We start from the raw sequence: 15523 nt of genomic DNA on the forward strand, positions 1-15523 counted from the left end.
TGAAGAAGAACAGATCATCAAAACCAAGTCAGCCAATCCTCAATAATCGTGGACATATCTTTTATTGTAGCAAACTTACAGACTACATTGTTCAATAGATTTTTACCCTCATAATAACATATTTTTGAGAAAAAATAATAAATAAATTTATGCTTTCACTTTTTTTAATGGCAGTATTTTATGGTTTCACTCATTTAAAATACTGCCCATTTCACCCCATCCCATGGGGTGGAATGGGTATAAAAACAGACTTTGAAATAATAGCTTTTTCACTAAGTAATAAAATTATTTCAGAATAATAACTATGGATACGTGAAGTATGTTCCAATTAAAAAACTCAGTTGGGATTTTTTAACTATATGATATCAAATTCGAATAGTTTGATAATCATTTCAAAAATACCTGTTTTTATACCCATTCCACCCCACCTGACCTATTTCAATTCATCCCTCACTCGATGTCGAATGTCTTGGATCACTGAGTTCACCGCCGCTGTGTTACAGTTTCGTGAGTAATTCAAATCTGTTTGTAGATTTGGAAGGTAAACAACATCTTTCACGAACCCTCCTCCCCCCCCCCAAAATAGCAGGGTGTGAGATCAGAGGGAACGCAAAAAATCTTAAAGTTCCATAGTATCTATGTCACTTAAAACGGGTGCATTTAGTCATTCAACTATAACTGTCGTTACAGCACACAACTTACTATTGAAAATTTTACAGCATCTTCTTTCAAAGATACCTCACAAAATTCAAGTACAGTGGATTTTCAATCATCCAAATCAATTGGGACCGGACCCCATTCCAATAATAAAAAAATCGGATAATTGTCTTTGTTAATCATTTACTGCATATATGCTGAAAATGAGAGAACAAAAAATTCTTTTTTTTTTTTTTTTTTTGTAAACAAAAGGAAGTTTACTTAAAAGAGCTTTTAATTAATCAAATTGAGAAATAACACTTTTCATGCGAAGCGTACTTATATTTGTTGAACTTAGTACAGTATGCAGATATCGTACTTTGGGTGAAAGTCATTGCCTGCTGAACGTCTCTGTCAAAGTAAGCTGATCGACTAATTTCGTGGAGGAAAATATACTAACTAGTATGCGTAGACATAATCATTATTTTGCGAATACTGGTGCGTTTCGGCTTATTACTTTCCTGAAAATTAGCGATTCGAATAATCAGCGATTCGAGTAGTTGGAGAATAGATAATTGAACTTACTGCACAACATATAGTGCAGGAAATACATAAATTTGAAATTTTGTCCATCTTGAATCAATTTTTTTTTGTTTCAAGAGACTATGACTTTTGATATGCTTAGAACGCACTATCTCTACATAGTATAAAATGAAGTCTCCAAAAAGCGTCTGTGTGTTTGAACACGCAAAACTAGAGAACTACCCGGTCGATTTTGCGGAATTTTTCACAGTTTGTTCCTTTAAGTCCTGAAAAGGTTTGCAGACCAGTTCGAAAACAATTCGATGAATAGTTCTTTAATTCTAATTTAGGCATAATTTTTACATAAATTCCCGAATATTGGGGTGAAAAATTACTCGCAATAAGTTTATAACGATACGCAACGATATATAATAGTAATATTATATATCGTTGGAAAGGGAAGAATTTTTCGCGTTCTACACAATTGGTTCTAGTGCTCTAACTTAATTGCGGCGGGAGTTTTTTACGTTTTTAGCTCGAATTTTTTTAGGCTTAGCTGAAATTTAGGCATTACTTTCTTCATTAAATCCATCAATAAAAAATGAAGGTAATGTCCCACAGCTTTCTTTTTGACGCCATTCGAAAAAGCGACTTTTTTTACTCCAGATCTAACTCGACCTATGTCGAAAAAATAAGCTTTTATCTCGAAAGGAAAAAAATTACAAGCCTTTTTTAATCAAGTTTAAAAAATCTCGATTCCATTCAAATTATGAACCATTTTCTTTCGCATTTTAATTACTTAAACTTATTTTATTTTGTGTTTCCATGGTTACGCATTTTAAATCCATCTTTCTGGATTTAATTTCTTAAAAGTATTTTAATATCTGTCGTCATTGTTTGGAAGGGAAATCATGATGTTTTTTTATTTATTTTTTACGCCTGATTGTTAATTATACGTCACTTGACACAATTTTTATTTTCAAAGTGGACCGGGCAAAGCCGGGCAACGCAGCTAGATATTTATAAACTAGAAAGTCGACCGTCAAGGTATGACGGGTAAAAATTGCTTTTACTCTTCTACATTTGAACGAAGCCATTGCCTGTTTCGTGATATCTTGATAGTTGAAATTGTAACCATAACTCCAGTGGATTAACCCTAAGCTAAAGTAGGCAGCATTCATTGTTGACCATTTTTTCGTTTCTTCATTCCCCTTAAATGACATAGTCTTACCAGTAAAACAGTTAAATTGCCGGATCGAGTTCAGCCTTGTCTCACAATAAAGCCTTTCCCTGCATGTTAAACATTAGCAAAACATGTTATCAAATTATCATGCCGTGGAGCGAGTTTCATTGTTGATGACGCCAGGAGCATTACTCGATCAATGGCTATTTTGTACATATGAGGATTAAAAAATATACAACTGTTTTGAAAATAGGCTCCAAGAAGAAGGTTTTCGAAAATCCTTGTTAGGATAGTAGGATTTCACTTGTCATTCAAGTACATCATACGGCAAGACAGTAAAAAAGAGAACCATCCTCATTTAACCGAACGATGTTCAAAATCAAATTATCGTTGAGAAAGGATAAGAAGTGACTACCGTTCTTGAGTAAAACATCCATTTATAGAAGCTCAAAATTAAAAAAAAGAAAAAAGGAAAATTATTGTTAAATTGAAGAGCGATTTACATTATGTTGTACATAAATTCATGGATATTATTAGTATCTGAAGTCTACATGCCGATGATTTTTTATTTGATTCCGTTCATTACTTTTCGAGATATAGCAGTCAGAAATAACGAGAAAAAACGTTTGATTGCTCCACTCCCGATTGAGCTATTGCCACCAAAATTAAATATTGCCCACTAGGATCAAAATATCGACCACATTTTGTTTGATTCTGCCCGGTATTTCCTGAGATATAGCAAGTATGCGTAAAGGAGAAAACTTTCCACCTGTCCTCCTGGGAGGATTTGGCGCCAAATACTAACAGGCACCCATTTGTATGAGGGCACATGTGTGTACCAAATTTCGTTTGATTTTATGCTGTAGTTTCTGCTCTAGAGCGGACACACACACAAAAAAAGGTCACACACATACAGACAGACAGACGGTTCCCAAAAAAGGTGAAAATGGACCTTATCACACCGCAAAACGTGCCGATTCGTCAAAGTTCCAAAATGTTCACAACTCCAATACTTTCTTGTATATACTAGATATAGAAGAAAGTTGAAAGAACCGATTAGAAAATGTTTCTGGATTGCTGTAGCGTTTTTTATTTACCCCTCTCCTCTCCTTTCACAACCCCACCTCTGAAGAACCGTAAACGTTCTCCCAATTAAGTGAAAAAATAATTACATACTAGAACTAAAATGATTTTACAATTATATGCTCAAAGCAGCACTTTTTAATGAAGCCAACTTTTGAAAACGATATTTTGACCATTTATTTATCAGTTTACATTACAAGGGAAGCCACGAAAAATTCACCCCATCAAACGAGAAGTGACGAAAAATCGTTACTTCATTCAAATAACAAGTACATTCGTCACCGGCTATGTAAAAAAACGCTACTTACACATCTCAAATTGCATCCCTAACACATTATATACAACAGAAATCTCATTTCATCCCGAAACAACTAATCTACATATCCGGGAATTTGCCCCATTAACCAGTTGGGATGTCCAATACAAATTCATTCCCGCTGCAAGGAAAACTAGAAATCGATGGGAAAGAATTACGCGGCTAACTTCTTTCGTACGTGCCGATGTTATTAAAAGGAATGTGATCTGGAGAAACAGGACAGAGAAATATTTTATTGCATAAACTGCTCCAGAGCGTGGGTGACGAGATAATAGTTTGGGGATTGTTCGTGGGATTGTTTAGGGCAAGTTGTGTTGACATCTCTTAAGATATCAGCAGAAATTCGGAAAGGTTTTTGGCAACGTTAAATCTATGTATTATTTGATGAAATTTATTATATGGTGAATTCATAGGATATAAAATTTTGCTTTTTACTATCATCTATTTGAGACTTATTGGAAGAATGTATTGGGCTCTCGAAAATTTTCGATGTTCGAATTAGGAGAGATTTAAACTTTTTAAGAAGTTCTAAACATATATTGAGATATATATTTTTCAATTTTTGTGTCTGTCTTTGTGTATATTTCATTTATAGTGTTTATCTCCCAAAAAGGTGGGATTTTCCAGTTAAGAAATAAGGAGCTTTTGCTTAAAAATTACAGAAGAAAGTTTTCTGATAGTAATGACATAGGGTAAAGGCACCAATTTCTGACATCAACCCAATTACTGACACATGCTCATCTTATCTTTAAAAATAAGCGGTTCAGGTCACCTAGGGATTCAAAGTCGGTGTCAAATCAATGCCACATTAATTTCTATCGATTCCCACCAGGATCTAGTCAACATTCATGATAAAGTGCTCAGGAATAAAGTTTTATAATCAGTTTAACACCAGCTGTCCGATCGTTAGCGATTTTGTTAAGAAGGTGAGTCGCAATTTCTTCTATTATATTTCATATTTATTTCCATACTCGAATTATTTTTTACCACTCCAATTATTATGTTAGACAGGAAGTAAGAATACACAAATCCTGTGCTAATTACTGGTAAAAAAATTGAATTTGACATCTTGAATTCAAATTATGTTTTTCGCAATCACGAGTGTGTGTAGTGTGTGTATGTGTGCGTGTGTGTAGGTGTGTGTGTGTATGTGAGTGTAGGTGTGTGTACGTGAGTGTAGGCGTGTGTATGTGAATCTAGGTATGTGTGTGTAGGATATGGACGCAACCTGGAGACGGTTTTCGCTAGAGGAGCAGCATCGTGAGGCGGCCGGTCGACGGTGGTGCTGCAGAGGGAGGCGGGGGGAGAATAAAATCATAGAACATCAAAACTGTCAAGTGAGAACAATAAGCAATCGTGATTGCTCAAAAAAAAAAAAAAAAATGTAATATTAGGATTTGGGTTGAGGAAACGTGCCTTTACCTAATTACTGACACTTGTGTTAGTAATCGAGGGTTTTAGAAAAATTTAGTTCTAAAGACTAATTAAATAGGGTTTTTACGTTGAAAACAATGGTGCTAACCGCTTTTTGAAAAAAGCAAGTGATTCATTTCCTAACAGAGTGTGTTAGTAACTAGTTGTGGGAATATTAGTAATTGAGATGTACGCACACCAGATACTGACAGTGAGCGTATCCAATCACTGACACCCCTCTCTGTGGTAGGAGTCTACTCGTACTTACCCTCCTATTCTTATTCTCCATCATTAAGGAACAGTCTCGAATTATGCATTTTCTTTTCAAATACATTCAAAAGGCTCCCTCTAAGAGGACCCCCAAGAAAAAGAAGAATCATGTGATTTAGAAGGGAAGCAAGAAAGAGTACAGTGATTTCTCGTTCAATGGATCATTGAGATGTTCAAAGCAAGGCTCCCTGTCACTGGCAAACAATTAAAAGACAGTGTTCAGCATCTGCTCAAAAAGGAACTAAGAAGACAGTCACCTTTCAAAGACGATCGGCCTGGGAATAAGTGTCTTTAATATTTCATGAAGCGACACCCGTGTATCCAAGATCGAGTAGCTAAGAATTTAAGTCAGCAGATCCTCAGTCACAAAAGAAGGCATAGCCAGTTGGTTCCAACGTATTGGAAAGTATTTACATGATAAATCATTGTTTTAATATAGGGTGCGGCGAAAGGTATGCCCTCATTTTGGAGAGCAATAAATAAAATACTATTAAATATGAGGATTTGAATTTTTTTCATTACCTTTGGTAGGGTAAAGACCCCAGTTATTGGCACTTTAAGAGTTTGTCCTTAAACTTACCTCTGCTTTCTCAGTACTTAGAAAAAAAATACTCTGTTGCAAATATTTTTATATCAAAGAGTGCACATCTGTGCATCTATTTGGTTCACTAAAATCAAAAATATTTGAATCGATAATTTTATAAAAATATGCATATAAAAAGTTACCAAAATCACCAGTAATTGGCACCTGAAACCCCAGTGTATGACACCTTGTGATCACGTAATTGGCACATGTTAATAGAACTGGAAAATCACTTTATTTTTTACATTTAAGTTACATACAAATTTTATCATCATAAGAATCATGAGTAATGTTAATGTAAAATAGGTAATCTTTATTAATAATAAAGCAGAAAGTCTCTCTGTCGGGATCTCTGTCTGTCAGGATCTCTGTGACGCGCATAGCACCTAGACCGTTCGGCCGATTTTCATGAAATTTGGCACAAAGTTAGTTTGTAGCACGGGGGTGTGCACCTCGAAGCGATTTTTCAAAAATTCGATGACGTTCTTTTTCTATTCCAATTTGAGGCCCATTTTTCATATAAATTTGATAATATGGGGAAGAATGTGTTTATCTCTCTTCTTCTTTGTCTTTACTAATAATAAACCTGGAAGTTCATCTGTCTGTATCTCTCTCTGTCCGGATTTCTGTCTGTCTGTCAGTATCTCCGTGACGCGCATAGCGCCTAGACCGTTCAGCCGATTTTCATGAAACTTGGCACAGAATTAGTTTATAGCATGGGGGTGTGCACCTCGAAGCGATTTTTCGAAAATTCGATTTTGTTCTTTTTCAATTCTAATTTTAAGCCTATTTTCATATAAATTATGGATAGTATGGGGAAGAATTTGTTTTCTTTATCTTTATCTTTACTAATAATAAAGCTGAAAGTCTCTCTGTCTGTCTGTCTGGATCTCTGTGACGTGCATAGCGCCTAGACCGCTCCTCCGATTTTCATGAAATTTGGTGCAAAATTAGTTTGTAGCATGGGGGTGTGCATCTCAAAGCGATTTTTCGAAAATTCGATGTAGTTCTTTTTCTATTCCAATTTTAAGAACAAAATTATCATAAGATGGACGAATAAATTACGAAATTATCATAATGGGGAACCATAACATGGGCACAAGCCAATTGGCGAGATACGAAATTATCATAACGTGGAACTGTAACATGGGTACAAGCCAACTGGAGAGAAAATTCGCCACACAGGCGAACCAAAAGATATTTTAATTTTTCTATTACGGGCAAAGCCGTGCGGGTACCACTAGTTTTATATAAATTAATGCTAAATCACTCTTCTTCATGTTGGAAAAGTATTTTAGAGAAATAAAAACAAATTTGGAAAGTTCCATGGAAAAGATATTGAAATTAATGCTGTTTCATCCTTCGGTTTACAGTTTTGATTTTACGAATGCTACCAAGTTAGGTTTGCCCCAAGTATAGTTAAAAACTCATATAGCATACTTTTTTGCATAAGTTTTCCTCTTTTTTATTTATCAAATGCAACAGGTCGGTTTTCTTTCTCTTGAAAAACCACCCGCTGCAGGCGGCATTGAGATACCGTAGGAGGAGAACGGGGGCTAGCGAGTGAATCGAGCAGAGGACGGAGCCCCCAGTATAAAATTAATTACTGACTAACTTTCATTTGGAATTTTTTCTGGTGAAAGTCACTCCAATTGACAAAAAGTCGCAACTTCAGAAATGATGATTCTGATGAATCAACTTCTGATAATTTTGATGCTTTTTTTGACAATTACTGTACAAAAGCTACCGATTTCAATTTCCGCTTTATCATATTCGTAATCTACGCAAAAAACTGAAGATAATGACACCTCACTCAGCTTTATCGCGGAAATGACGCTTTTTCCCCAGTACTTGGCACACATGCCAATTACTGGGGACTAGCAAAATTGAAGCACCAGTAAATGGCACTCATCATTATTTTAAAATTCCAAATAGGGACGAAAATATACTTCTACACAAGTAAAGTAACACCTTTCAACTAAACAAAACTTTTGACAACAAAAATTTAAAATATATTTTAATTCTGATTTTAATGGATTTATGTGCATGCTTCCCTTAAGCCAGAGAAGAAGCTTTTGCAACAAAAATGGCTGATTTGACACAAGCCACAATTGTTTCTCTTTCCTACTGCTGCCATTTAGTAACATGAATTGAAGTTATAATCTTTAAAACTAATGTACATTCAGTTAGTATATAGCTTTCTATTAAAAAAAAAAAGGATACGAGTCTTTTTTTAGGACGTTTTTATTGGAAGTGCCAATCACTGGTGCCGTGCCAATTACTGGGGGTGTTACCCTACTTTAAACTCTTTTTACTTCCTTTAAAAAAAAAAAGGAAATATTGTATTCGCGAAAAAATTTTCACTCAAAAATCGGCCTTAATTTCCATTTTTCTCCCCCCCCCCCCAAATGAATGTTAATTTTTTTTTTCGACTCGATCACACGTGGATATATGCCTAGGAACTTACAGACACGTGAAATATCCATTTTGACGAATCCCGAGTTAATTACAACGAATTTTCTCGTGACGTCTGTATGTACGTATGTATGTTGTATAACTCAAGAACCGTATGTCCTAGAAAGTTGAAATTTAGTACGTAGACTCCTAGTGGGGTCTAGACGTGCACCTCCCCTTTTGGTTGCATTTGGGTGTTTCTAAAGGGATCTTTTGCCCCTTTTTGGGAGGAAATCATTGTTAATTTCGATGTGAACTCAAGTGGTGTTATAATTTGGCGGACACTTGGTGATATATCGCCAAAACAGTATAAGTATAGTCTGCCTAAAGGAAATTTCTTTCACGAGTCAGTCGAATCACGCACTATTAACGACTACTTATCTTAGGTATACAACAACAATGGCCATCTCTGATAAAGCTTCTTTAACTACCTAAATGGTTACACTACCTGGTGAGTTTTTTTTTTGGAGCTCGTAAGTTCGAAAAAAAAAAGGTCATTAGAGAGCAAAATCACAAACATGGCAGCAGTGGCTCATTGCTGCCCTCTTGGCAAAAAGTTGTACGATTTTATAGTACGTCGAGCTTGGATCAGGTTGATACCATGTAATAATTTAACTCATAAGTTTTTAAATTTTTTTAAATTTTACAGAAATAGTTCGAAATGATTGAACAAATTCAAAGGAAAGAAATTCTTCTTAAAATATTTAAAGGATCATTTTTCGGAGCAAACAGCCATTTATGTTTGCATTAACTGCAAATAAGATTTAAGTTTATCATTTAATTTGGATTAAAAGTTTACAAATTTTGTGAAAAACAACACGTAGAAACTTCATTTAGTTGCTCATAACGTTAGCATAACAGCTTTTTCATTTATGTATCATCATAACCGACGTTGGGTCTAGTTGGTTTTTTTTAAGGTTTTTTTTCTCATGAGAAAATACTATTGATAAAACAATTGAAATCATTACTTGTTGGGAATATGGTAATAATATTTCATAAAACTCTATTTCGGTAAGTAACATGCGCAACAAAAATGAGAAAAAAAAAACAAAATTCAGAATTTATGTCAACTATGCGAGTGTTCCCTTTTGCTCCATTGACTGAAAAGGCTACTTATAGTATAAATATCAATGAAATGGGTATTTAGCTATTTTCTTTTAGGCGGGAATTTGAATGTAAATACATTTGTGGCTAGCCGAACCGAGCAGCGTCATAAATGTAGTAATTTCTCCAAAATTAAATGTAATTTTGTTTTCTTAAACAATATTTTTTTCCAAAAATGTTTATCAATGATGCAATTTTATTTTCTAAAATTTGTTTATAATGTTTTTCACCCACCACGTGACCTAAAAATACATTTTTGCTTTTCCATTTGGGGTTTCGATTCTCTTATCTTACACAACAATGCTATATCAGTTGATTGCTGTAAAGGAATAAAACATTTTCATGCGCGTTTCTGTTTTAACGGCAAGTAACGCTTTTCCAACACCATGTAAATTGCTAAAGTAATATGGAAAAATGCATTCGGATGGAACATAAAACACTGAGCGATGAAGGAAAAAAAAATCCAAAGCCCTTTTTTATGTAAGAACTATCTTATATGTTTGAAGTAACATATGCTGCAACTGAAGTGGTTTTTTTTACTGTCAACTCAAAAGTAAAATTGCGCAAAATGTGAATCATTATTTTGTAACAAAAGTACTGTCTTGCATAGATGCATGTATTTTGAAACAACATTTCCTTGTCGTAAAAAGCAATCGAGAATTCTGTTTTCAAGGCGCATTGTACTTTTTTGCATCGAGGGCAATAAATATTTATTTACTATGAAATAAGTCCTTTTTTGGTAAACAGGAAGATAAAGGAAGATTTTGAAAGATTCAACCATTTTCGCTCATCTGTTTCCAACGATGTAATAAACACGAGAAATAAAATGACGTAGTAGCTAATGTTGACAAAACGAAACAATGCACGGTGAAGTATAAAAGCTGTGAAACAACAGAAGCTAAAGATTACAAAGATAGTGAGGAATAAAATTCGGATTATTTTATTATTTTCCGAAATTTGAATAAAAGCATAAACATGCTGTTAAATCAAGCTTAAAAAAATCCCTTACAGTACGTTTTATGAAATATGGAGAAATAAATATATTAAACAGAAACTAAGATTCGGAGAAGATTGAGATAATTGAAAATCTAACGATTTTGAATGTTTTATCCTTCGTACATAGATTTTAAAGAAAAAATCTGAGAATAAAGCATAGGAGAATAAAACATTATTTGAATTCGCGAAACAAGTATAGTTTGGTTGTTTTTATGTCCAATGTTGTTTGCGCTGAACGAATTCAAATTATTTATAGCCAAAAGCATTTCTCCATTATAAGTGGTTATTCCACTTTTATAGCTCTCAAAGGTCCCAAGATCAGTTTACTGTTTTGTGTCAACAATTTTAATATATTTTCTTAAATCTTCATGGATAAATTCTGAAAATATTCTGGCTATTCTGCTAACTATATCTATAAACTGAGAAATAATATTAAACTAGAAGTTCGAGCAGAAATAAGCGGCTCTACTTTCTTTTTTGATGTTTGAAACATTCGATCGTTCATTCCAAATTAATTAAAATACAACTTGTAAACAGACAGGAAAATTGCAAATAAAAAGCTGTTAAGTAAAATAAAAACTATTAGCTATTATGAGAACGAAATTACGTTTCTCTCAAATTGTTGGATCTTATATTTCAGTAATTTCTAAGTAATCGGAAAATTTTTAAGTAAAGTTCTTAATATTTTTAATGAGCTCAAAAAAGGAGAACTAAACTACTGCAGAATTTCATCCCAGTGCAACTTTGAAAGCTAAATACGTAGAAAAAAGGAAAAAGAAAAGAAAAGAAAGTAATAATTTTAGTTCGTTATTTTCCAAAAGCATACTTTTAATCAGATAGCAACGAACTTACAAGCTCTTATTAAAGATAAACTAGGAAAAATATATTTTGTAAAGTTTTAATCGTAATTAAACCTTAATGTTAGTAATAACAATAAAACATCCTCATATATATATCATGGTCAATTCACTGAGCGAGTAACGCTCTGTGACGTTATTAACAATGAAACTCGCGCCATAGCATGATGATGTATATGTGATTATGTTTTGGTAATGTTTGACATGCAGGGAAATGCTTTGTTTTGACAAGGCTGAACTGGATCCGGTAACTTAACTGGTTTACTGGTAAGACTGTGTCATTTCAGGGGAATGAAGAAACGAAAAAGGGGTCAACAATGATCGCTGGAGTTTAGGGTTAATCCACTGGAGTTAGGAGTGCTATTTCAACAATGAAAATATCACCAAACAGGCAGTAGCTTCGTTCAAATGTAGAAGCAATTTTCACCCGTCATACCTTGACGAGCGATTTTCTAGTAATAACAATAAAACGTAAATAAGAAATCAAAAGAAGAATAAAATATTTACCCTGCAGTGAATAAAAGTCAAATCAAACACAGTGGCACTATAGTCCATGGGGGCCAAGGCCTACTGCGCCCATCTCAGTCTACCTGACGAAGGGCTATGGGGTGCTAGGCAGATGTTCCTGTTAGGTGGTCAGCCGAACGCTGATCCCCCAGGGTTTAGTTTCCAAGCACACTTGGTACTTATTTTATCGACCCACTGAAGGGATGAACGACTGAGTCGACCATGCCCGACTCGGAGTAGAACCCGGGTCTTGCGGCGTGGAAGCAAGAAGCCCTCCTACTGAGCCACTCGTCCTCACCCTGCAGTCACTATTCGTATCAAAAAATTGCTGCATTTTTCCCTTTAATAAAAAAAATAAAGCGTATATATTTTTTAATTGGATGACCAAATAAAGCAATCCACTCCCTTCATCAAGGCCAAATTTAAGAACTCATTTTCGTTCGAATACCAAACAGGTCCATAACGCAATCCAGATACAATCTGGATGTCGTAATTCTGCTGTTTGTAATTTCATCATAGTTTTATTTATTTTTTTCTGGAGGTTTTTTTCCTTTTATTTTGAGTTTATCCCGTAGTTATAGATACTAGAGAATTATACCTCTTAAAAAATATCCTTGAATTAGGAACTCAAAAAACTCTTTGTAACAAATTTAATTTTCCGTTGAACCTCGTCGTTTTTTTTTTCAATGTTTAAGACATGAACGAAAAACGATTTAACCAAAAAATGGGACATGAAATTGAGGTAAAGGAATTGAGGTCTTTGTAAATATTTTTTCGGCTTAAACATTTACATTAGTTTCTACAGCTCAGAAAAATAGAAAATATGAATTTAAAAACCTCAAACCCTTCTGAATGGTGTCCCCTCCCCCCAAATCCTGCCTTCAAGAAATTTCTTTTCCCCCTCTTTTTCAGTTTCAATCATACATTTTAATATATTAAAGGAGGGGGGAGGGGAGATTGTAAATATTGGCGAAACAGGGGATAAACCTTCTATACATAATATTAGATACCAAAAAAAATTTTTCTTGAAAAATCGAAACAGGGGGAAAAGGGCAGTTGTGTGTAGAAAACAGCAATTTTCTAATTTTTTTTTAAAAGTTGAGTTTTGTTATTCGACATAATTAAAAAAGAAAGTAACAACAACTAATGACGGGGTCTATTGTTTCTTTTATTTTATAGTCATATTAGCGGTACCCGCACGGCTTTGCTCGTAGTAGAAAATTAAAAGTTCATTTGGTTAGCTAGTATATTTACAAATGATGGATGATGAATTTCTCGCCAATTGATCTATTCATTTGCTCGCCTATGTTCCACGTTGTGATAATTTGCTCGGTAAAATGTTCTTAAAATTGGAATAGAAAAAGAACAAAATAAAATTTTCGAAAAATCGCTTCGAGGTGCGCACCCCCATACTATAAACTAATTCTGTGCCAAATTTCATGAAAATCGGTCGAACGGTCTAGGCGCTATTCACGTCACAGAAATCCAGACAGAGATCCGGACAGAGATCCAGACAGAGAGACTTTCAGCTTTATTATTAGTAAAAAAAATGCATTTATGAGGAAAAAAAACAAGAAATTTAGAATTTCATTCATAAGAATATTCATTTTTACTTCACATCTTTTTTGTTGCCATTAATTGTAAAAAATATATAGCTACTAATGACCTTTAATGGGGCATTGATCCAAGGTATGGCTTTTTATAAACTTATTCGAACAGTACATATTTTACTGCAATGCAGGAATTTTTACCTTTGACTTGATATTTTAGTCACGGTTTCAAGTTAATGATAAGATATTAAAGTCGCCCAATTTTTAAAATTACGTTAGTTGCTTGGTTAAACTTATGAATTATTTTGAATTTAGAACTATTTTTCTGTTGTTCATCTTTATTTCAACAAAATAACTTTAAATTAGTATTAGGTATGATTGAAAAAAAATGTTATATTTTTTGAGATTACAATTTTGAAGTAGTATCTGAATGTTTGAGATTAACTTTGAAAAATAAATCAAATAATGATCACTAATGGCAACATTAATTTTTGTTTTGGCTTCAAACTAGCTTCTTAGAACAGAACTTTACCGTAATCGGTGATTTTTCACCTTTGAGTTTATGCTTTTGTCTAGGTTTCACGCAATAATAAAATATTCAAGCTGCACATTTGTTTTTTAAATTACATTATTTTTTTAACTTAATCGAAGAGTTATAGTGAATTTAGAGTTCTTTTTTCAGTTATTCATCTTTATGTTAATGATAAAAAGTTAAACTGAGTGTTGATGAGTCTTTAAGTTAGTACACCAGTGTATATAAAGCTTTTCACTCTCTGTGCTGAAAATGGCGTCCTCTTTTGTTTAATAACACATGGATGGTTTTCCCAATATCCCCTTCACTTCAAAACTAATTTTATCATTTTATACAGACCAATTTTTTGCAATACAACCGTGTGAAAAAAAAATCTATTTCAATAAACGTTTTTGCCTTGAATATTTTTTTCTGTTTTGAATTGCATTATTTTTCATCTCATAAAAACCTTCTTCATTACAAATTATCTATTTCTCCATAAATATCTGCATCACTATCCGGATAGAATATCATTAAAAAAAATGATTCATATTCCTAGAGAATTTTTTTATGTATTCTCAAAAGGCACTCCTAATCTCACTCACAGTGGTTTCTTTCTTTTTTTTTTGAAATAAAAACAATGTGTTAAAATTGATGAGTGCTATATTAGCTGGTATTATTATCCATTTACATGCATGTCACAACTATTACATTGGAATAAAGCTCCTTTGTCTTCCACTTTTTTTTTGACTAATTGGAAATGCATTACATTAAATGTTTCATGGTCTTTGAAACGAATTCTGTAACAATCCGAAGAAACAAAACGGGAAATTAATTAAACGGTGAATCCATTACTCTGAATGAAAAACAATAAGTAAATGGACTTTTTGTATTAATATCTTTCTTAATTATTTTCTGACACTAATTCCATTATTTTTGTAAACAATACAAAATGTGTGAATTAATAATGTTACCACATTTCATTTGTTTCTCACAACAAAAATTTAAAAATCAACGCTTTGGATACAAAATATTAGAAAAGTTAAAAATTTCCCGTTACATTATAAACTTATTTTTGGATGTTCTTTGTACATTTTAATAGAAATATCATTAATTGTCAACGGGCTCATATGTTTCTATTATTTAACCAGAAATGCTGTTCTGATCGAACGTAACTTTAAAGGTAAAGTAAACTCAAGAAAATTGAAATTAATCATTTGGTGATTAAATACAACGATAAATTATTCGAAATAAGCTGAAAATTTTGAATTATTTTTATTATTTTATTTTATAGTATTTTATAAAAACTATCGTCAACTGTATATTTTAGAGCAGAAATCGCAAAGCTTTTCATTTAGCGTTAATAGGATGTTGTAATTTACGAGCAATGATGCGTACACTGAGGCACACTGCCGCACGCTGATAAACGGCAGAAATTACTTTTCGAGATATTTGAAACGCGTTTTGATTCAATTCTAACAATAGGGAAATGTTAGAATTAGTCATCCTTTTCAGCAGAAACCAAATAAGTAAGCTTG

The sequence above is a fragment of the Uloborus diversus genome, chromosome 5 (genome assembly GCF_026930045.1).
Source record: "Uloborus diversus isolate 005 chromosome 5, Udiv.v.3.1, whole genome shotgun sequence".
NCBI lineage: Eukaryota > Metazoa > Arthropoda > Arachnida > Araneae > Uloboridae > Uloborus > Uloborus diversus.